Here is a 22,403-nt window from a genome sequence, read left to right as displayed (position 1 = left end):
TTCTTCTGGTTATCTAGATCTCTGGCGACCTCTTGAGGCATCAAACCATAATCTTAAAGCATCAGACAAGCTCAATGCCTATAGTTGATTTTATTAAAACACATGGGGTGTGTCTATACGTGGAAAAATACACGTTTAACATTTTTTTGCAATCTATTGGAAGCAGATGACTTTCTGTCGACGGAAAAAACATTTAGTTGGGAACAGCCCTAGAGGAGACTTTGGGAAAAGTTAAAGGGGCATGGAGATGTTTTAAAGAAAAAAGCGGAGTCAGGGGAAGCTATGGATGCAGAGTTTTCTATGTATGAGATGACAAGGGTGTTAGAGAGCCGTGGGCGGACTGCTCCTGGAGAAGATAGAGGGTGTTATGTGATGTTTAAGCATGCATGATTCCAACAGTGTGTTGGAATCAGTGTTAGGGTTGTATAAGGTGTGGAGGACTGATACCTACCTTGTAGAAACGTGCAGTGTTGTTGCAATTTGTAAAACCAGGTAAAGATCCTGCTAGGGTGAATAGTTATAGCCTATCCCGAGGACACCCAATATGTGTAAGTTGATGGAAAAGATGATAGTGAATAGGATGATGTATTTATTGGAAGTTAGGGGTTTAATGAGCATAGCACATGGTAAATTCAGGCGAGAGAGTTCTGCCATGGATAACCCGGTGACAGTTAGTACAGAGATAGCCAAGGCCCTGACAATAAAAGAGGTGATGAGTGTTGTGTATTTTGACATTGAGAAAGTTTACGAGACCATGTGGAAGGAAGGGTTGTTGATCAAATTGAGTGCTTTGGGCATTGGGGAACGTCTGTATAACGGGATCATGGACTTCCTGTTTGATTGGGTCATATGGGTGAGGGTGGGGTCAGAATTGTTAATGTGATTTGAAGTGGACAATGGTACTCCTCAGGGGAGTGTGGTTAGTCCTGTGCTGTTCTCCCTGATGATAGATGACATATTTAAGGAGGTGGGACAGGGAGTGGGTGTGGCCTTATATGCTGATGTTGGGAATGTGGAATATGTGATCAGGAAGATGCAAAAAGCTGTGGGAGTTGTGGAAGATTGGTCTCTATCGTGGGTGTTAATGACATCTGTGGCCAAGTCCTGCTTTTTGTTGTTTTCTAGGAGCAAGGTTAAAACCTCTTTGGGATAGGGGCAGTATTTTCACGTCCGGGTGAAAAGCGTTCCCAAAGTAAACTGCTTGCTACTCAGGCCCAGAAGCTAGGATATGCATATAGTTGGTAGATTTGGATAGAAAACACTCTACAGTTTCTAAAACTGTTAAAATAACATCTGTGAGTATAAAATAACTTATTTGGCAGGCAAAACCCCAAGGACAACCCCCCCTAAAACAAATTGAGGTCACTGTGTTTTCTATTGGGTTTCTATGGGAAACTAAATTTATGAGGCACCTGGTTGCAGTTCCTATGGCTTCCACTAGATGTAAACAGTCTTTAGGAATTGGTTGATGTTTTTCCTTTGAGAAATGAAGAAGTACGGCTATTCAGAATCAGTGTCAAGCCAAGTGGACTCTTGTTTGGTGCGCACGACCTGGAGCTCGCTCCATTTTGATTTTATCCGCTATTGAACACAGTATATTCCGTCTTCAATTGTATCGATCGTTTACGTTTTAGGATACCTAAAGTTGGATTAGGAAAGTTGTTTGAAATGTTTGGACGAAGTTTACAGGTAACTTATTAGATCATTTGTAGTCATGTTGGGCGAGTTGGAAATGGTGTATTTCTGAATCAAACGCACCAATAAATGGACATTTTGGGGATATAAAGAAGGAGTTTATCGAACAAAAGGACCATTTGTGATGTTTCTGGGGCATATTGGTGTGCCAACAGAAGAAGATCTTCAAAGGTAAGGCATGAATTATATCGTTATTTCTGACTTTCGTGTCACACCTGCTTGGTTGAAAAATGATTTTCATGTGTTTGTATGATGGGGCGCTGTCCTCAGATAATCGCATGGTTTGCTTTCGCCATAAAGCCTTTTTGAAATCTGTCTTGGTGGCTGGATTAACAAGAAGTTAAGCTTTATTTTGGTGTATTGCACTTGTGATTTTATGAAAGTTAAATATTTTGAATAATTTAATTTGAATTTTGCGCTCTGCAATTTCACCGGATGTTGTCGAAACACACCATCTCACGTCCTCACGTAACAGGTTTTAAAGATGTTAGGCAGCAAAAATACGGTCAGGACATAGGTAGGGTGTCTGAGTTTAAGTATTTAGGTATGTGCTTTGAGCAGACACTTACGTGAAAGAGACATGTTGAGTATATTGAAATTAAGTGTAGGAAGGTGCTGAACCTCATGAGTGCATGGGCAGGATATGATTGGGGTCGGATATACAAACACTGTTGTGTATGTTTCAGCCATTGATCAGGTCATCGTTGGATTATGGGTGCTTTGTATATCGATCAGCAGCCAAAACGGTACTACAGCGCATGGATATTATACAGTCAAGGGCCCTGAGATTGTGTGTGGATGCCTTCAGGATGACACCTGTTGAAGCATTGCAGGTGCATAGTGAGAACTGTCACTGAGGATAAGGGGGGACAAACTTAGCATACTGGGAGAGGTTTAAAGGGAGTTCAGAAGAACATCCTGTTGTCATGGCTACTAGGGAATACTGGGAGTGAGGAGCGGCTAAGCAGAGGGCGTACGGGTGGACAATTTGGCAAAAAGTTGTAGAATATGTACTGGGGGAGAAAGCGATAGGGCCGGCAATTGCTTTGGGGAACGTTCTTTTGTAGCTGTTTCTGAAACCAAGTGTAGATGTTGATATGATTGAGGTTAGGAGAGAATGGGGTGAGGATGTGAGATGGTGTGTGGAGAGATATGTATATAGATAATTGGTTGTATTTGTTTTTAACCTGTTAGGGCTAGGGGGCAGCATTTGCACGTCTGGATAAAAAAAATGTACCCGATTTAATCTGGTTACTAATCCTACCCAGTAACTAGAATATGCATATACTTATTATATATGGATAGAAAACACTCTAAAGCTTCTAAAACTGTTTGAATGGTGTCTGTGACTATAACAGAACTCATTTGGCAGGCAAAACCCTGAGACATTTTCTGACAGGAAGTGGATACCTGATGTGTTGTATTGACTTTAAACCTATCCCATTGAAAAACACAGGGGCTGAGGAATATTTTGGCACTTCCTATTGCTTCCACTAGATGTCACCAGCCTTTACAAAGTGTTTTGAGTCTTCTGGAGGGAGATCTGACCGAACAAGAGCCATGGAACGATGATGTCCCATTAGACACCTGGCGCGCGAGTTCATGTTGGGTACCCTCGTTCCAATACGTTATAAAAGAGTATGCATTCGTCCACCTTGAATATTATTCATGTTCTGGTTAAAAAAGGCCCTAATGATTTATGCTATACAACGTTTGACATGTTTGAACGAACGTAAATATATTTTTTCCCCTCGTTCATGACGAGAAGTCCGGCTGGCTTAGATCATGTGCTAACAAGACGGAGATTTTTGGACATAAATGATGAGCTTTTTTGAACAAAACTACATTCGTTATGGACCTGTGATACCTGGAAGTGACATCTGATGAAGAGAATCAAAGGTAATGGATTATTTACATAGTATTTTCGATTTTAGATCTCCCCAACATGACGTCTAGTCTGTATCGCAACGCGTATTTTTCTGGGCGCAGTGCTCAGATTATTGCAAAGTGTGATTTCCCAGTAAGGTTATTTTTAAATCTGGCAAGTTGATTGCGTTCAAGAGATGTAAATCTATAATTCTTTAAATGACAATATAATATTTTACCAATGTTTTCTAATTTTAATTATTTAATTTGTGACGCTGACTTGACTGCCGGTTATTGGAGGGAAACGATTTCCTCAACATCAATGCCATAGTAAAATGCTGTTTTTGGATATAAATATGAACTTGATAGAACTAAAAATGCATGCATTGTCTAACATAATGTCCTAGGAGTGTCATCTGATGGAGATTGTAAAAGGTTAGTGCATCATTTTAGCTGGTTTTATGGTTTTGGTGACCCTGTCTTTGACTTGACAAAACATTACACACAACTCTTGTAAATGTACTGTCCTAACATACTCTAAATTTATGCTTTCGCCGTAAAACCTTTTTGAAATCGTAAAACGTGGTTAGATTAAGGAGATGTTTATCTTTCAAAGGGTGTAAAATAGTTGTATGTTTGAAAAATTTGAATTTTGACATTTATTTGGATTCAAATTTGCCGCTCTTGAAATGCACCTGCTGTTGATGGAGTGCACCACGGGTGGCACGCTAGCGTCCCACCTAGCCCATAGAGGTTAAGGATATATTCAGATGGTTCAAAGGATCCAGTCAGAGGTAGGCTGGGGGCAGGGGTGTCTATCCAAGATTTCAATTTTAGAGTATGTAACCGGTTACCTGATTATGTGTCAGTGTATGCGGCCGAGTTGATGGCCATGATTATAGGTTTGAGATGGGTGGAGGAGGTGAAACCACTCAGTGGTGATCTGCTCTGATATAGCTGCAGCGTTGAGTAGTGTGAAGACAAGCAGGTCGGATGGGGAGACTTGTTTATTGAAATGATGGTGCTGTTAATGGGATTGGAGAAGATGGGAGTAGTGGTAATCTTTTGCTGGGTTCCTGCCCATGTGGGTGTGGAGGGTAATGAGAAGGCTGATGTGGTGGCTAAGAGTGAGGTGAGAAGAGAGGTGGTAGATATTCAGGTCCCGTTGGGTCGCAGGGAAGTAAAGTCCTTGATCCGGCCAAAAGGGCTCGATCTTTGGCAAAGGGAGTTGGATACTAGTAGTAAGGGGAGGCAATTTTATCACATTCACCGGTCAGTTAAGGAAGAGCTGGGGAGTATGGGATGTGGAGGAGAGGAAGTTGTGAGGAGTAGACTACAGTTTTGGCACACAGGTTTGAAAGCCACTTTGTGGATGATAGGGAGACATGAAACAGGTCTGTGTGATGAGTGTTTAGTAGAGGAAACGGTGGAGCATGTGTTGATATTTTGTGAACTATATGACGTAGATAGGGAGAGATTGTGTGAAAGCATTAGAGAGGCTGGACTGGGTTTGGGTTTGGGTGGTGTAGTGGGGGGAGGGTACTGGTGTCTTGGGCTCTATTTCACTTTCTTAGAGGAACAGGACTAATGAAGAGAATTTACTGTAGGTAGTCCGTGACTGGCCTCACACTCCAGTACAGTAGGTGATGGTGTATGCACCTTAAACGTTGGATGCAATCTGCCAACCCAAGAAGAAGACATCTTCCTTCACAGCTCTGCGCTGCTTCCGTAAAGGTATATCTACTTTGGATGCGTTAGTGAAGGTAAGCAATGAAGTTGAAAAAACTCTGGTCATGAAAGAAATAATGGCTATTGTCTTTTTTGACATAAAAAGGCGAATGACACTATATGCAAAGAAGGCCTACTGATTAAGATGGAAAGATTTGGTATTGGAGGGAGATTATATAACCTGGTTTTGGCCTTATTTAATCACTCTTTTCAAGTTAAAATAGGATCAATGTTATCCGATGCCTATGGAGTTGACAATGGTATTCCTTAAGGCAGTGCTATCAATCCTATTTTTTTCAACATTATGATTAACAATGTATTTTAGAACGTAGGTAGGGGTATTGAGGCTTCCCTATATATGACTAGTTTCAGGAAACTAGGCATATGTCGCAAGTCACAACTTCACAGGAAAGGCAGAAATGCCTTCTTGAGCATTTGAACTTTCATGTGCCTGAATAACAAACGTGCATGGCATCTGAAAATACAAATAAAGTTGTTAAATTACGAGCCTAGTTGGTTTAGCCACAGAAAAAGGCAGGAACCTTCCCTCTAGCCATGATTAGCTGAGATAATGAATGGGCTGGACATGCCGAGAAATGAGTTTCGGATTGATCTGCCGTGTAGCATCTTCTGTCTATAAAATGAGCTGCTTGTTATGTGTAGATAATCCTTTCTACTGCAGTTTTTTCAAAATATATGACATATGTATATATATATATATATATATATATATATATATATATATATATATATATATATATATATGACATAACATTGCTGCCCTGAATTTATCAGGTTCTATTGACTAAGGTCAGTGGGAAAAAGTTGTGATGGACTACTTTCAGGAGGATGATCGTACCATGCTGACTCTCTGACTCTGAAAATGAATCAGACGATGGGAACAAGAGTGACTCTACGCAACGGGCCAAGCAAGCTATACAAATAAAACAGAAATGACACAGAACGTCTTATTTAATGAAAGGGGTTGCAATCTGCTGTGAAGGGTTCATCCATGTATACAGGTAAGAGTAGCTGCAGTTTCAGATATTATAAGTTCCTAATTTTGTCAGAAAGTTGTTTTCATTGCAAGTTAAAGCTTACTGTTAGCTAGCTAGCTGACGTTAGGTGGCTGGCTCACTAGCTAACGTTGAACCTATTTGGTTATCTTTAGCTAGCTATGACAATCGGTTTGTATTGCTAGTACTCTATGGATTGGGATTATGGTTCATTGTTTAGATAGCTACATGGTCAAACAAAATAACCTAAATTAAAGTGTACTGTTAGCTAGCTAGCTGACGTTAGATTGCTGGTTCGATAGCTAACATTACGTGTATGATCGGTGTGGTAATATTATCACAGAAAGCCATTTGAGAGAGAGAGCTGGCCCAAGCAAGCACTTGTTCAGAGTGAGCGGTCTGTCTACCAGAAGATGGTTGCTGACTGCAAGACCACCTGTTAATACCTGCAGTTGTCTCTGGGGGGGCCTTGCTGAACCAGCAAGCAAAGACATCAGGATGCATTACAGATTATATTTTGCTCAACAAGTAAGCAACATTTCCTCCTTTCTACTGTTTAAGGACATAGATAGATGTACACAAACACACAAAATATATAATATATTGTGGAGTACAGCAGGTCAGCCACCCGAGGGAGACCCGTCGAGGCCTGGTGACAGACAAAGTATACATCACGAGTCGATGGCTCCATCTGCTGGACGTGCCAGATCTCGACGGGCTCTCCGGCCAGGACTAATTGGGGCTGATTGGGAGTTGGTGAGTACTCAAGGGCTGATTGCCCACCAGCTGTACAAGTCCCATACAGCTGCCAGAAGGGCAGCACACAGGGGAGAGAATGGGGGAAGAAAGGACTCCCATATAGTTGGGGACGGTTGCAGAGATAACAGGAGTGAGTTCAGTTTTTGATCCCCACAGGATCAACAGTGAAAAAACATCACCAAATGGACATGATGAAAACACCACAACGAGCGATGGAGAGGAAGCACAGTCACTGCCCGGCCATCCCGAGTTCATCGGGCCAGTCAATTTTGCATTTCTGCAGTATTTTTGAGCAAGGTCCTAAACGATATTGTAACCGCCATCAATAAGAAACAATACTGTGCTGCCGTATTCATTGACCTGGCCAAGGCTTTCGACTCTGTCAATCACCACATCCTCATCGGCAGACTCAATAGCCTTGGTTTCTCAAATGATTGCATTGCCTGGTTCACCAATTACTTCTCTGATAGAGTTCAATGTGTCAAATCGGATGGCCTGTTGTCAGGGCCTCTGGTAGTTGCTATGGGGGTGCCACAGGGTTCAATTCTTGGGCCAACTCTTTTCTCTGTATACATCAATGATGTCGCTCTTGCTGCTGGTGAGTCTCTGATCCACCTCTACGCAGATGACACCATTCTGTATACTTCTGGCCCACAACCCTCCAGACGAGCTTCAATGTCATACAACTCTCCTTCAGTGGCCTCTAACTGCTCTTAAATACAAGTAAAACTAAATGCATGCTCTTCAACCGATCGCTGCCCACACCTGCCCGCCCGTCCAGCATCACTACTCTGGACGGTTCTTACTTAAAATATGTGGACAACTACAAATACCTAGGTGTCTGGTTAGACTGTAAGCTCTCCTTCCAGACTCACATCAAACATCTCCAATCCAAAGTTAAATCTAGAATTGGCTTCCTATTTCACAACAAAGCATCCTGCCAAACATACCCTCGTAAAACTGACCATCCTACCAATCCTCGACTTCGGCGATGTCATTTACAAAATAGCTTCCAATACCCTACTCAATAAACTGGATGCAGTCTATCACAGTGCCATCCGTTTTGTCACCAAAGCCCCATATACTACCCACCACTGCGACCTGTATGCTCTCGTTGGCTGGCCCTCGCTTCATACTCGTCGCCAAACCCACTGGCTCCAGGTCATCTACAAGTCTCTGCTAGGTAAAGCCCCGCCTTATCTCAGCTCACTGGTCACCATAGCAGCACCCACTCGTAGCACGCGCTCCAGCAGGTATATCTCACTGGTCACCCCCAAAGCCAATTCTTACTTTGGCCGCTTTTCCTTCCAGTTCTCTGCTGCTAATGACTGGAACGAACTACAAAAATCTCAAACTGGAAACACTTATCTCCCTCACTAGCTTTAAGCACCAGCTGTCAGAGCAGCTCACAGATCACTGCACCTGTACATAGCCCATCTATAATTTAGGCCAAACAACTACCTCTTCCCCTACTGTATTTATTTATTTTGCTCCTTTGCACCCCATTATTTCTATTTCTACTTTGCACTTTCTTCCACTACAAATCTACCATTCCAGTGTTTTACTTGCTATATTGTATTTACTTTGCCACCATGGCCTTTTTTGCCTTTACCTCCCTTATCTCACCTTATTGGCTCACATTGTATATTGACTTATTTTTCTACTGTATTATTGACTGTATGTTTGTTTTACTCCATGTGTAACTCTGTGTTGTTGTGTGTGTCGAACTGCTTTGCGTTATCTTGGCCAGTTCGCAATTGTAAATGAGAACTTGTTCTCAACTTGCCTACCTGGTTAAATAAAGGTGAAATAAAATAAAATAAAAACATTTTAAGAATGTGAAATGTCAGAATTATAGTAGAGAGAATTATTTATTTCAGCATTTATTTCTTACATCACATTCCCAGTGGGTCAGAAGTTTACATACACTCAATTAGTATTTGGTAGCATTGCCTTTAAATTGTTTAACTTGGGTCAAACGTTTCGGGAAGCCTTCCACAAGCTTCCCACAATAAGTTGGGTGAATTTTGTCCCATTCCTCCTGACAGAGCTGGTGTAACTGAGTCAGGTTTGTAGGCCTCCTTGCTCTCACACGCTTTTTCAGTTCTGCCCACACATTTTCTATAGGATTGAGGTCAGGGCTTTGTGACCCCTTTACGACCAAGCTTTAACTTCCTGAATGATGTCTTGAAATGTTGCTTCAATATATCCACATTGTTTTCCTCCCTCATGATGCCATCTATTTTGTGAAGTGCACCAGACCCTCCTGCAGCAAATCACCCCCACAACATGATGCTGCCACCCCTGTGCTTCACGGATGGGTTGGTGTTCTTCGGCTTTCAAGCCTCCCCCTTTTTCCTCCAAACATAACGATGGACATTATGGCCAAACAGTTCTATTTTTGTTTCCTCAGACCAGAGGACATTTCTCCAAAAAGTACGATCTTTGTCCCCATGTGCAGTTGCAAACCGTAGTCTGACTTTTTAATGGCGGTTTTGGAACAGTGGCTTCTTCCATGCTGAGCGGCCTTTCAGGTTATATCGATATAGGACTCATTTTACTGTGGATATAGATACTTTTGTACCTGTTTCCTCCAGCATCTTCACAAGGTCCTTTGCTGTTGTTCTAGGATTGATTTGCACTTTTCGCACCGAAGTACGTTCATCTCTAGGAGACAGAACGCGTCTCCTTTCTGAGCGGTATGACGGCTGATGGTCCCATGGTGTTTTATACTTGCGTACTATTGTTTGTACAGATGAACATGATACCTTCAGGTATTTGGAAATTACTCCCAAGGATTAACCAGACTTGTGGAGGTCTACAAGTGTATGTAAACTTCCGACTTCAACTGTATAAGGTGAGTGAAAAGGAACACACAACCATAATTCACAAGGGTTACGTACTGAACATAACAAATAGAACTGTTATTATGGGTTCACATGACAATTAACTTGGCATACGCTACGCAATGTATGTGATTTGACACTCTCATGCGCAAATTTTGACTAGAATTGTTTCACGTAGCTGCATAGACATGATAAAAATACATGTATTTTCTAATTTGATTCAATTAATATGACACCGTTGACACAAGGCCAGACTGTTTTCTCTCATTCACTACCATGCATTCTGATTCCAGCGTGGACACGCTCGTTCATGCTCGTAAAAAAAACCCTGCTTTTCATTTGATTTGGGCTTGATTTGAGCTTTACAATAACTACAATTCATGTGAGCTTCTTTGCGAGGCATTGGAAAACTTCCCTGGCCTTTGTGGTTGAATCTGTGTTTGAAATGTACTGCGATTTTAGCATGAAAATCTTGGTGGGGCAAACAACAAAATAATAATATGGGTTGCATGCCAGCAAAGCCACTACACAACACAACATAACACATTAATTGCACTATAACGATACAAACGGGCCTACGTAAAGCTGTCCCAACAGCAGTGTCCCAACAGCAGGACCAACACCTTACCACTGCTACATCTGGCTATCAGCGGAGCCTCTTCTGGCAGCGAAACAGTTCATTCAGCCTCATTTACTTCATAAAAAAAAAACAACAGCTGATATGGGGTGGCAGGTAGCCTAGAGGTTAGAGTGTTGGGCCAGTAACCGAAAGGTTGCTGGATTGAATCCTTGAGCTGACATGGTAAAAATCGGTTGTACTGCTCATTGTTCCCCAGTAGGCCGTCATTGTAAAAAATTATTTGTCCTTAACCTGTTAGGGCTAGGGGGCAGTATTTGCACGGCTGGATAAAAAAATGTACCCGATTTAATCTGGTTACTAATCCTACCCAGTAACTAGAATATGCATATACTTATTATATATGGATAGAAAACACTAAAGTTTCTAAAACTGTTTGAATGGTGTCTGTGAGTATAACAGAACTCATTTGGCAGGCAAAACCCTGAGACATTTTCTGACAGGAAGTGGATACCTGATGTGTTGTATTACCTTTAAACCTATGCCATTGAAAAACACAGGGGCTGAGGAATATTTTGGCACTTCCTATTGCTTCCACTAGATGTCACCAGCCTTTACAAAGTGTTTTGAGTCTTCTGGAGGGAGATCTGACCGAACAAGAGCCATGGAACGATGATGTCCCATTAGACACCTGGCGCGCGAGTTCATGTTGGGTACCCTCGTTCCAATACGTTATAAAAGAGTATGCATTCGTCCACCTTGAATATTATTCATGTTCTGGTTAAAAAAGGCCCTAATGATTTATGCTATACAACGTTTGACATGTTTGAACGAACGTAAATATATTTTTTCCCCTCGTTCATGAAGTGAAGTCCGGCGGGCTTAGATCATGTGCTAACAAGACGGAGATTTTTGGACATAAATGATGAGCTTTTTTGAACAAAACTACATTCGTTATGGACCTGTGATACCTGGAAGTGACATCTGATGAAGAGAATCAAAGGTAATGGATTATTTACATAGTATTTTCGATTTTTGATCTCTCCAACATGGCCGTTTGTCTGTATCGCAACGCGTATTTTTCTGGGCGCAGTGCTCAGATTATTGCAAAGTGTGATTTCCCAGTAAGGTTATTTTTAAATCTGGCAAATTGATTGCGTTCAAGAGATGTAAATCTATAATTCTTTAAATGACAATATAATATTTTACCAATGTTTTCTAATTTTAATTATTTAATTTGTGGTGCTGACTTGACTGCCGGTTATTGGAGGGAAACGATTTCCTCAACATCAATGCCATAGTAAAACGCTGTTTTTGGATATAAATATGAACTTGATAGAACTAAAAATACATGCATTGTCTAACATAATGTCCTAGGAGTGTCATCTGATGGAGATTGTAAAAGGTTAGTGCATCATTTTAGCTGGTTTTATGGTTTTGGTGACCCTGTCTTTGAATTGACAAAACATTACACACAACTCTTGTAAATGTACTGTCCTAACATACTCTAAATGTATGCTTTCGCCGTAAAACCTTTTTGAAATCGTAAAACGTGGTTAGATTAAGGAGATGTTTATCTTTCAAAGGGTGTAAAATAGTTGTATGTTTGAAAAATTTGAATTTTGACATTTATTTGGATGCAAATTTGCCGCTCTTGAAATGCACCTGCTGTTGATGGAGTGCACCACGGGTGGGACGCTTGCGTCCCACCTAGCCCATAGAGGTTAACTGACTTTCCTAGCTAAATAACGGTGAAATCAAAAAATGTGTTTTCTACTGACAATTGAGATGTACAAACTATTGCATAAGGGGATGAAAAGCAGATAAGAGGCAATCTATAATTTCGATTAAGACATTAATGAGCCAGTTAGGACGGACATAGTCAATATAACTATTTGTTCAGCACTTCTGAAATGTACAGAATTCAGAACATGGGCTATTCTCCCTGTACACCAAGTCAGAACTGTAGGAAAAATAAAGGAGGCATATAAGCAGACACATTTTTTTTGTACCTTTATTTAACCTGTTGGGTCTAGGGGGCAGCATTTGCACGTCTGGATAAAAAAAATGTACCCGATTTAATCTGGTTACTAATCCTACCCAGTAACTAGAATATGCATATACTTATTATATATGGATAGAAAACACTCTAAAGTTTCCAAAACTGTTTGAATGGTGTCTGTGAGTATAACAGAACTCATTTGGCAGGCAAAACCCTGAGACATTTTCTGACAGGAAGTGGATACCTGATGTGTTGTATTGACTTTAAACCTATCCCATTGAAAAACACAGGGGTTTAGGAATATTTTGGCACTTCCTATTGCTTCCACTAGATGTCACCAGCCTTTACAAAGTGTTTTGAGTCTTCTGGAGGGAGATCTGACCGAACAAGAGCCATGGAACGGTGATGTCCCATTAGACACCTGGCGCGCTACTTCATGTTGGGTACCCTCGTTCCAATACGTTATAAAAGACTATGCATTCGTCCACCTTGAATATTATTCATGTTCTGGTTAAAAAAGGCCCTAATGATTTATGCTATACAACGTTTGACATGTTTGAACGAACGGAAATATATTTTTTCCCCTCGTTCATGACGAGAAGTCCGGCTGGCTTACATCATGTGCTAACGAGACGGAGATTTTTGGACATAAATGATGAGCTTTTTTGAACAAAACTACATTCGTTATGGACCTGTGATACCTGGAAGTGACATCTGATGAAGAGAATCAAAGGTAATGGATTATTTACATAGTATTTTCGATTTTAGATCTCCCCAACATGACGTCTAGTCTGTATCGCAACGCGTATTTTTCTGGGCACAGTGCTCAGATTATTGCAAAGTGTGATTTCCCAGTAAGGTTATTTTTAAATCTGGCAAGTTGATTGCGTTCAAAAGATGTAAATCTATAATTCTTTAAATGACAATATAATATTTTACCAATGTTTTCTAATTTTAATTATTTAATTTGTGACGCTGACTTGACTGCCGGTTATTGGAGGGAAACGATTTCCTCAACATCAATGCCATAGTAAAACGCTGTTTTTGGATATAAATATCAACTTGATAGAACTAAAAATGCATGCATTGTCTAACATAATGTCCTAGGAGTGTCATCTGATGGAGATTGTAAAAGGTTAGTGTATCATTTTAGCTGGTTTTATGGTTTTGGTGACCCTGTCTTTGACTTGACAAACATTACACACAACTCTTGTAAATGTACTGTCCTAACATACTCTAAATTTATGCTTTCGCCGTAAAACCTTTTTGAAATCGTAAAACGTGGTTAGATTAAGGAGATGTTTATCTTTCAAATGGTGTAACATAGTTGTATTTTTGAAAAATTTGAATTTTGACATTTATTTGGATTCAAATTTGCCGCTCTTGAAATGCACCTGCTGTTGATGGAGTGCACCACGGGTGGCACGCTAGCGTCCCACCTAGCCCCAAGAGGTTAACTCGGCAAGTCAGTTAAGAACAAATTATTATTTTCAATGACGGCCTAGGAACAGTGGGTTAACTGTCTTGTTCAGGGACAGAATGACATATTTTTACCTTGTCAGCTCCGGGATTCGATCTTGCAACCTTTCGGTTACTAGTCCAATGCTCTAACCACTAGGCTACCTGCTGCCCTGATAATAATATTAATGCTTGTGTAATGGTATAGCTTCCGTCCCTCTCCTCGCCCCAACCTTTGCTTGAACCAGGGAACCTCTGCACACATCAACAGCAGTCACCCACGAAGCATCGTTACCCATCGCGCCACAAAAGCCACGGCCCTTGCAGAGCAAGGGGAACAACTACTTCAGGTCACAGAGCGAGTGACATCAATCGATTGAAACGCTATTAGCGCGCACCACCGCTAACTAACTAGTCATTTCACATCGGTTACACTTGCAGTTAGCCACTGATTCCTTCCAAACCACTCATTGTTGAATTTGCGATTTTCAACTTGTTGTGTAATGTTTATGTCCAATGGCCGATGAGCCCTGATATGTTTTATCTATAATTTCTCTTCATTATTTCTCTTCATATGACAAGGATTAAAAAGGATCTCCTAGTTGATTGTCGACTTGATTCATGATGATGACTGATAGCTAAGATTTTGAAAACATGATGTTGACGTGATCAGTCCAATCCAAGCTACTGTAGATATAACTGGATTTTACTTCATTTTAACTGTGACTAATGACCTTGAGCCTTCTTGGATGGGCACTTCTAATGTAACTCTATGGCAGCACTCAAGGGGCTTACATTTTTTAACTCTACCCTTAGACTTGGCAGTTTTCAATTTTTTTATTTCACCTTTATTTAACCTGGTAGGCCAGTTAGAAAAAGCTCTTATTTTGTAACGACTGCCTGAAGAGAGAGTGGACCAAAACGCAGCGGAGTTAGTGTTCATCATATTTAATTAAGCAAGAACACTATACAAAAACAAAACAAGAAAGTGACAGCCAAACAGTCCTGTCAGGTGAAACACAATGACAGAAACAATTACCCACAAAACCGCAACAGAAAAACATGCACTTATGTGTGACTCCCAATCAACAACAACGAACTTCAGCTGTGCCTGATTGGGAGCCACACACGGCCCAAAACAAAGAAATACAAAAACATAGAAAAATAACATAGAACGCCCACCCAATGTAACACCCTGGCCTAACCAAAATAAAGAACAAAAAACCCCTCTATGGCCAGGGCCTTAGAGTACCCCCCCCAAGGTGCGGACTCCGGCCGCAAAACCTGACACTGAAGGGGAGGGTCTGGGTGGGCCTTCTTACGGCGGCGACTCAGGTGTGGGACGTGGCCTCTGCCCCACCCTTGGCGTCGCCCTCTTAGGTGGCGCACCTGGCCGCGCCGACGGTCTGGTGGGCGACCCTGACTTCGCCCGGCTGGCGGACGACCTTGGCTGTGCCCGGCTGGCGGGGGCGGCGATGGCTGCGCCCGGCTGGCGGGTGTCCCTTGCTGCGCCCGGCTGGTGTGCGACCCTTGCTGCGCCCGACTGGCGGGCCACTCTGGCAGATCCGGACAGGCGGGCCATTCTGGCAGATCCGGCACGGCGGGCCACTCTGGCAGATCCGGCACGGCGGGCCACTCTGGCAGATCCGGCACGGCGGGCCACTCTGGCAGATCCGGACAGGCGGGCCACTCTGGCAGATCCGGACAGGCGGGCCATTCTGGCAGATCCGGACCGGCAGGGCACTCTGGCAGATCCGGACCGGCGGGCCACTCTGGCAGCTCCGAACAGGCGGGCCACTCTGGCAAATCCGGCACGGCGGGCCACTCTGGCAGATCCGGACAGGCGGGCCACTCTGGCAGATCCGGACCGGCGGGCCACTCGGGCAGATCCGGCACAGCGGGCCACTCTGGCAGATCCGGCACAGCGGGCCACTCTGGCAGATCCGGCACGGCGGGCCACTCTGGCAGATCCGGACAGGCGGGCCACTCTGGCAGATCCGGACAGGCGGGCCATTCTGGCAGATCCGGACCGGCGGGGCACTCTGGCAGATCCGGACCGGCGAGGCACTCTGGCAGATCCGGACCGGCGGGCCACTCTGGCAGCTCCGGACAGGCGGGCCACTCTGGCAGATCCGGACCGGCGGGCCACTCTGGCAGATCCGGCACAGCGGGCCACTCTGGCAGATCCGGCACAGCGGGCCACTCTGGCAGATCCGGCACGGCGGGCCACTCTGGCAGATCCGGACAGGCGGGCCACTCTGGCAGATCCGGACAGGCGGGCCATTCTGGCAGATCCGGACCGGCGGGGCACTCTGGCAGATCCGGACCGGCGGGGCACTCTGGCAGATCCGGACCGGCGGGCCACTCTGGCAGCTCCGAACAGGCGGGCCACTCTGGCAGCTCCGAACAGGCGGGCCACTCTGGAGGCCTAGTCCTGGGAGGTGGCACCGGACGGACCAGGATGGGGAGATCCACTGGAGGCCTGGTTCGAGGAGGAGGCACAGGCTTAACCAGGATGGGGAGACCCACTGGAGGCCTGGTCCGAGGAGGAGGCACAGGCTTAACCAAGATGGGGAAACCCACTGGGGGCCTGGTCCTAGGAGGAGGCACAGGACTGACCAGGATGGGGAGACCCACTGTAGGCCTGGTCCAAGGAGGAGGCACAGGCTTAACCAGGATGGGGAGACCCACTGGAGGCCTGGTCCGTGGAGCAGGCACAGGACAGACCAGGATGGGGAGACCCACTGGAGGCCTGGTCCGAGGAGGAGGCACGGTCTTGACCAGGATGGGGAAACCCATTGGAGGACTGGTCCGAGGAGGAGGCACAGGCTTAACCAGGATGGGGAGACCCACTGGTGGCCTGGTCCTAGGAGGAGGCACAGGACTGACCAGGATGGAGAGACATGCAGGAGCCCTGGTTCTGGGCGTAGGCACAGGACGTGCAGGGCTGGGAAGACATGCAGGAGGCCTGTTTCTGGGCATAGGCACAGGATGTGCAGGGCTGGGAAGACATGCAGGAGGCCTGTTTCTGGGCGCAGGCACAGTCTTCAACAGACGGCCAGCACGCACCTCAGGACGAGTATGGAGAACTGACTCAGGTGACATCAATTCACTGACACGATCCGTAGGACGAATGCCGTGCCTTATGCACCAAACCAGCAGGTCTCTCATCTCTCTCTCCTCCAATCTCCCCATCAACTCCTTCACTGTCTCTGCTTTCCACCCTTCGCTCACCTCCAACGTCAACCCGACTGGCTCTGGTTCCGACCTCGGCACCGCCGACTGTCCCGTGTGCCCCCCCCCCCAAAAAAAATCTTGGGGCTGCCTCTCGTGCCTGTTGTGCTCTCTCTCCTCATACCATCGCCTCTCCGCTCTCGCCGCTTCGATCTCCCACTGCGGGAGGCGATACTCCCCAGCCTGAGTCCATGGTCCCTCTCCGTCCAGTATTTGTTCCCACGTCCATGAGTCCATCATGCTGCTCTCCTGGTGCTGCTCCTTCCTCCGCTGCTTGGTCCTTTTGTGGTGGGTAATTCTGTAACGACTGCCTGAAGAGAGAGTGGACCAAAACGCAGTGGAGTTAGTGTTCATCATATTTAATTAAGCAAGAACACTATACAAAAACAAAACAAGAAACTGACAGCCAAACAGTCCTGTCAGGTGAAACACAATGACAGAAACAATTACCCACAAAACCCCAACGGAAAAACATGCACTTATGTGTGACTCCCAATCAACAACAACGAACTTCAGCTGTGCCTGATTGGGAGACACACACGGCCAAAACAAAGAAATACAAAAACATAGAAAAAGAACATAGAACGTCCACCCAATGTAACACCCTGGCCTAACCAAAATAAAGAACAAAAAAACCCTCTCTATGGCCAGGGCGTTACACATTTACAACTGCGACCTGGCCAAGATAAAGCAAAGCAGTGTGACAAAAACACAGAGTTACACATGGGAAAAACAAACGAACAGTCAATAGAAAAATATATGTACAGTGATTTAGTGTCCCCATGAGTAACAGAAAACTGAGTCAATCACGGCACAACTAGAGAACAATACCAACCCCTACGCTTTGTATTTTACGCTGGCTGCCCCACCTTCACAGAAAGCACTGAGCTAAGCTGAAACAACAGCATTTTGGAGCTGCCTTACTCAGGAAAGCAAAAAAAGAGACCATGTTTGTATGCGGCTTTATTAACTAAATGTATTTTTTTTATTGACTCAAGACATTTCAGCGTTTCATTTTTATTAATTTGTAAACATTTACATACATTTGCCATTATGGAGTAGTGTGTGTAGGCCAGAGACAAAAAAATAGCAATGTAATCCATTTTAAATTCAGGCTGTAACACAACAAAATGTGGAAAAAGTCAAAGGGTGTGAATACTTTCTTGGTCTCCACAATTATACAGAAATTGCCCCAATTGGATTACCAATTTTTTTCAATAAACCTGCCAAGGCAGATGTTCACTTTACAGTAGACAGAAGACACATTTTGATCAAGTCACTCTATTGTCACTTTACTTATTTTTCCACTGAAGACTGCGTGTCAGATGCACAGAGCAGATGTTTAATTATTGTTTCTCAAGACTCAGCAGAATGATTAAATCAACCAGCCATTCACAACACCACACACAAGTCATTTCTCATTTATCCGTTCTTTAACAAAGACAGCTTGCCAGGCTCCAGTGGTGCTTTTCTCAGTCAAAATTTGGGCTGATACCTTTTCAAGCAAAGGCTGATATGAGTACTGAAGTAGCTTCTGTGAAAACAAATAAAATTTGTCCAATAAAGCACTTTGTGATGTGGGTCCTAGTTGTACGTTTGTCTCTTTCCATCTCCTCATTTCTCAAACCACCCTGAAGTTAACCTGCTCCAGCAAACTCTACACGCCTTACATCTTTGCCCTCTCTGTCTTCAGATGAAGACCTCATCTCTTTCCCAATTTGACATGACTCTCAAAACTTCCCTCTGTCAGTCTCTCTATCACCCTTTGTCGTTTGGATTTTGCCCTTGGCCCATCTCCGTGACTTCAGTACCCGTGTCTGTCAGATTTTAAAACTCTTTGTCAGGAAATGGTATCTATCAAATATTCAGTGAGTTATGACGATCGCCTAGGCTTCAATCCTCTTAAAAATGTATGTAATGTCGGATGCAGTTGTTAACATTGTTAAATTGATTAAATTAATCAATGTAAATGTATTGTAATGCAACTTGATTAATCTAAAACTTGATTCCTCTGATCTACATTACTTTTCTTTCCATTTTCTTCTCTTACTGTGGAAACCAGTTTTGACTGTGTAGAACTGTTAATCTCTCCATATCAGTTTCACATATCAGGGAAGAAGCAACGTTAAAAGACTACGGCACTTCCAGAAGTCTCAGACTGACTAAACACACAACAATGCACCAGAGTGTTTCTGTCGAGCAAATAAAATGGACAGCCACGGCTCTGCGAACAAGGACCCCCCCGGACCAAACCTGCCAGAATGGAGGAAAGCCGAAGCCTCTGATCCAGTAAGGGGAGAGGCACCATGTCCTGGATGAGGCGGATGATCACATTACATATGGAAGTTCACCATCGTATGGACTTGGAGCTCAGCCAAGACGACAAGCTCAGATAAGAGCTGTCACTGCACCCAACGCTAAACTGGGTGTGCATGCACATCACATTACTGCCCCGTTCTGGGCACAAGGAACCATCGAGCTACAAGTAATTGTGAAAAGAGAGAAGAAAAATGGGTGTATTTACAACATAAATATGAGAAGTAAAGAATGTGTAGCAACTTTTCATTGGTCAAGAAAGTCTTCAAGCATTACGTTCACTGCAGCGGTTGGATCATAAACTGTATCTTGCTTTTCTATCATCTACCAGTGTTTCAATGAACTATGCTTCAATCTGATAGGTTTATTATCTCTCTGACTGAACCGTATGGTGTGCACCCATTTGTCCACATTAATTTATAATGTTACAAGGGCAAACAGATGGGTTGAGAGAAAGTGACAGAGAAACCAGGTGTAATGTATATGGCCATATACAGTGGGGCAAAAAAGTATTTAGTCAGCCACCAATTGTGCAAGTTCTCCCACTTAAAAAGATGAGAGAGGCCTGTAATTTTCATCATAGGTACACTTCAACTATGACAGACAAAATGAGAAAAAAAATCCCGAAAATCACATTGTAGGATTTTTAATGAATTTATTTGCAAATTATGGTGGAAAATAAGTATTTGGTCAATAACAAAAGTTTATCTCAATACTTTATTATATACCCTTTGTTGGCAATGACACAGGTCAAACGTTTTCTGTAAGTCTTCACAAGGTTTTCACACACTGTTGCTGGTATTTTGGCCCATTCCTCCATGCAGATCTCCTCTAGAGCAGTGATGTTTTGGGGCTGTCGCTGGGCAACACGTACTTTCAACTCCCTCCAAAGATTTTCTATGGGGTTGAGATCTGGAGACTGGCTAGGCCACTCCAGGACCTTTGAAATGCTTCTTACGAAGCCACTCCTTCGTTGCCCGGGCGGTGTGTTTTGGATCATTGTCATGCTGAAAGACCCAGCCACGTTTCATCTTCAATGCCCTTGCTGATGGAAGGAGATTTTCACTCAAAATCTCACGATACATGGCCCCATTCATTCTTTCCTTTACACGGATCAGTCGTCCTGGTCCCTTTGCAGAAAAACAGCCCCAAAGCATGATGTTTCCACCCCCATGCTTCACAGTAGGTATGGTGTTCTTTGGATGCAACTCAGCATTCTTTGTCCTCCAAACACGACGAGTTGAGTTTTTACCAAAAAGTTCTATTTTGGTTTCATCTGACCATATGACATTCTCCCAATCCTCTTCTGGATCATCCAAATGCTCTCTAGCAAACTTCAGATGGGCCTGGACATGTACTGGCTTAACCTCTCTGGGCTAGGCGGGACGAATTCGTCCCACCTACGTAACAGCCACTTGCAGCCTGTGGCGCGATTTTCAAAACCTTAAAAATCCTATTACTTCAATTTCTCAAACATATGACTATTTTACAGCTATTTAAAGACAAGACTCTCGTTAATCTAACCACACTGTCCGATTTCAAAAAGTCTTTACAACGAAAGCAAAACATTAGATTATGTCAGCAGAGTACCAAGCCAGAAATAATCAGACACCCATTTTTCAAGCCAGCATATAATGTCACCAAAACCCAGAAGACAGCTAAATGCAGCACTCACCTTTGATGATCTTCATCAGATGACAACCCTAGGACATTATGTTATACAATACATGCATGTTTTGTTCAATCAAGTTCATATTTATATCAAAAACCAGCTTTTTACATTAGCATGTGACGTTCAGAACTAGCATACCCCCCGAAAACTTCCGGGGAATTCGCTAACATTTTACCAAATTACTCACGATAAACGTTCACAAAAAGCATAACAATTATTTTAAGAATTATAGATACAGACCTCCTCTATGCACTCGATATGTCCGATTTTAAAATAGCTTTTTGGTGAAAGCACATTTTGCAATATTCTAAGTACATAGCCCAGGCATCACGGGCTCGCTATTTAGACACCCGGCAAGTTTAGCACTCACCATAATCATATTTACTATTATAAAAGTTTGATTACCTTTTGTTGTCTTCGTCAGAATGCACTCCCAGGACGTCTACTTCAATAACAAATGTTGGTTTGGTCCAAAATAATCCATCGTTATATCCGAATAGCGGCGTTTTGTTCGTGCGTTCCAGACACTATCCGAAATGGTAAAGAAGTGTCGCGCGCATGACGCAATTCGTGACAATAAAATTCTAAATATTCCATTACCGTACTTCGAAGCATGTCAACCGCTGTTTAAAATCAATTTTTACGCCATTTTTCTCGTAGAAAAGCGATAATATTCCGACAGGGAATCTCCTTTTCGGCAAACAGAGGAAAAAATCACAAAGGCGGGGGCGGTCGGGTCACGCGCATAAGCCCAGAGTCCCTTGATCGGCCACTTGAGAAAGGCGATAATGTGTTTCAGCCTGGGGCTGGAATGACGACATTCTGTTTTTTCCCGGGCTCTGAGAGCCTATGGAAGACGTGGGAAGTGTCACGTTAGAGCAGAGATCCTTAGTAAAAGATAGAGATGGAAAAGAAGTTCAAGAAATGGTCAGACAGGCCACTTCCTGTAAATCTCTCAGGTTTTGACCTGCCATTTGAGTTCTGTTATACTCACAGACACCATTCAAACAGTTTTAGAAACTTTAGGGTGTTTTCTATCCATATGTAATAAGTATATGCATATTCTAGTTACTGGGTAGGAGTGGTAACCAGATTAAATCGGGTATGTTTTTTATCCAGCCGTGTCAATACTGCCCCCTAGCCCTAACAGGTTAAGCAGGGGGACACGTCTGGCACTGCAGGATTTGAGTCCCTGGTGGCGTAGTGTGTTACTGATGGTAGGCTTTGTTACTTT

This window comes from Salmo salar, chromosome 07 (genome assembly GCF_965601325.2).
Source record: "Salmo salar chromosome 07, fSalSal1, whole genome shotgun sequence".
Classification (NCBI taxonomy): Eukaryota; Metazoa; Chordata; class Actinopteri; order Salmoniformes; family Salmonidae; genus Salmo; species Salmo salar.
This window is presented reverse-complemented; position numbering follows the sequence as displayed.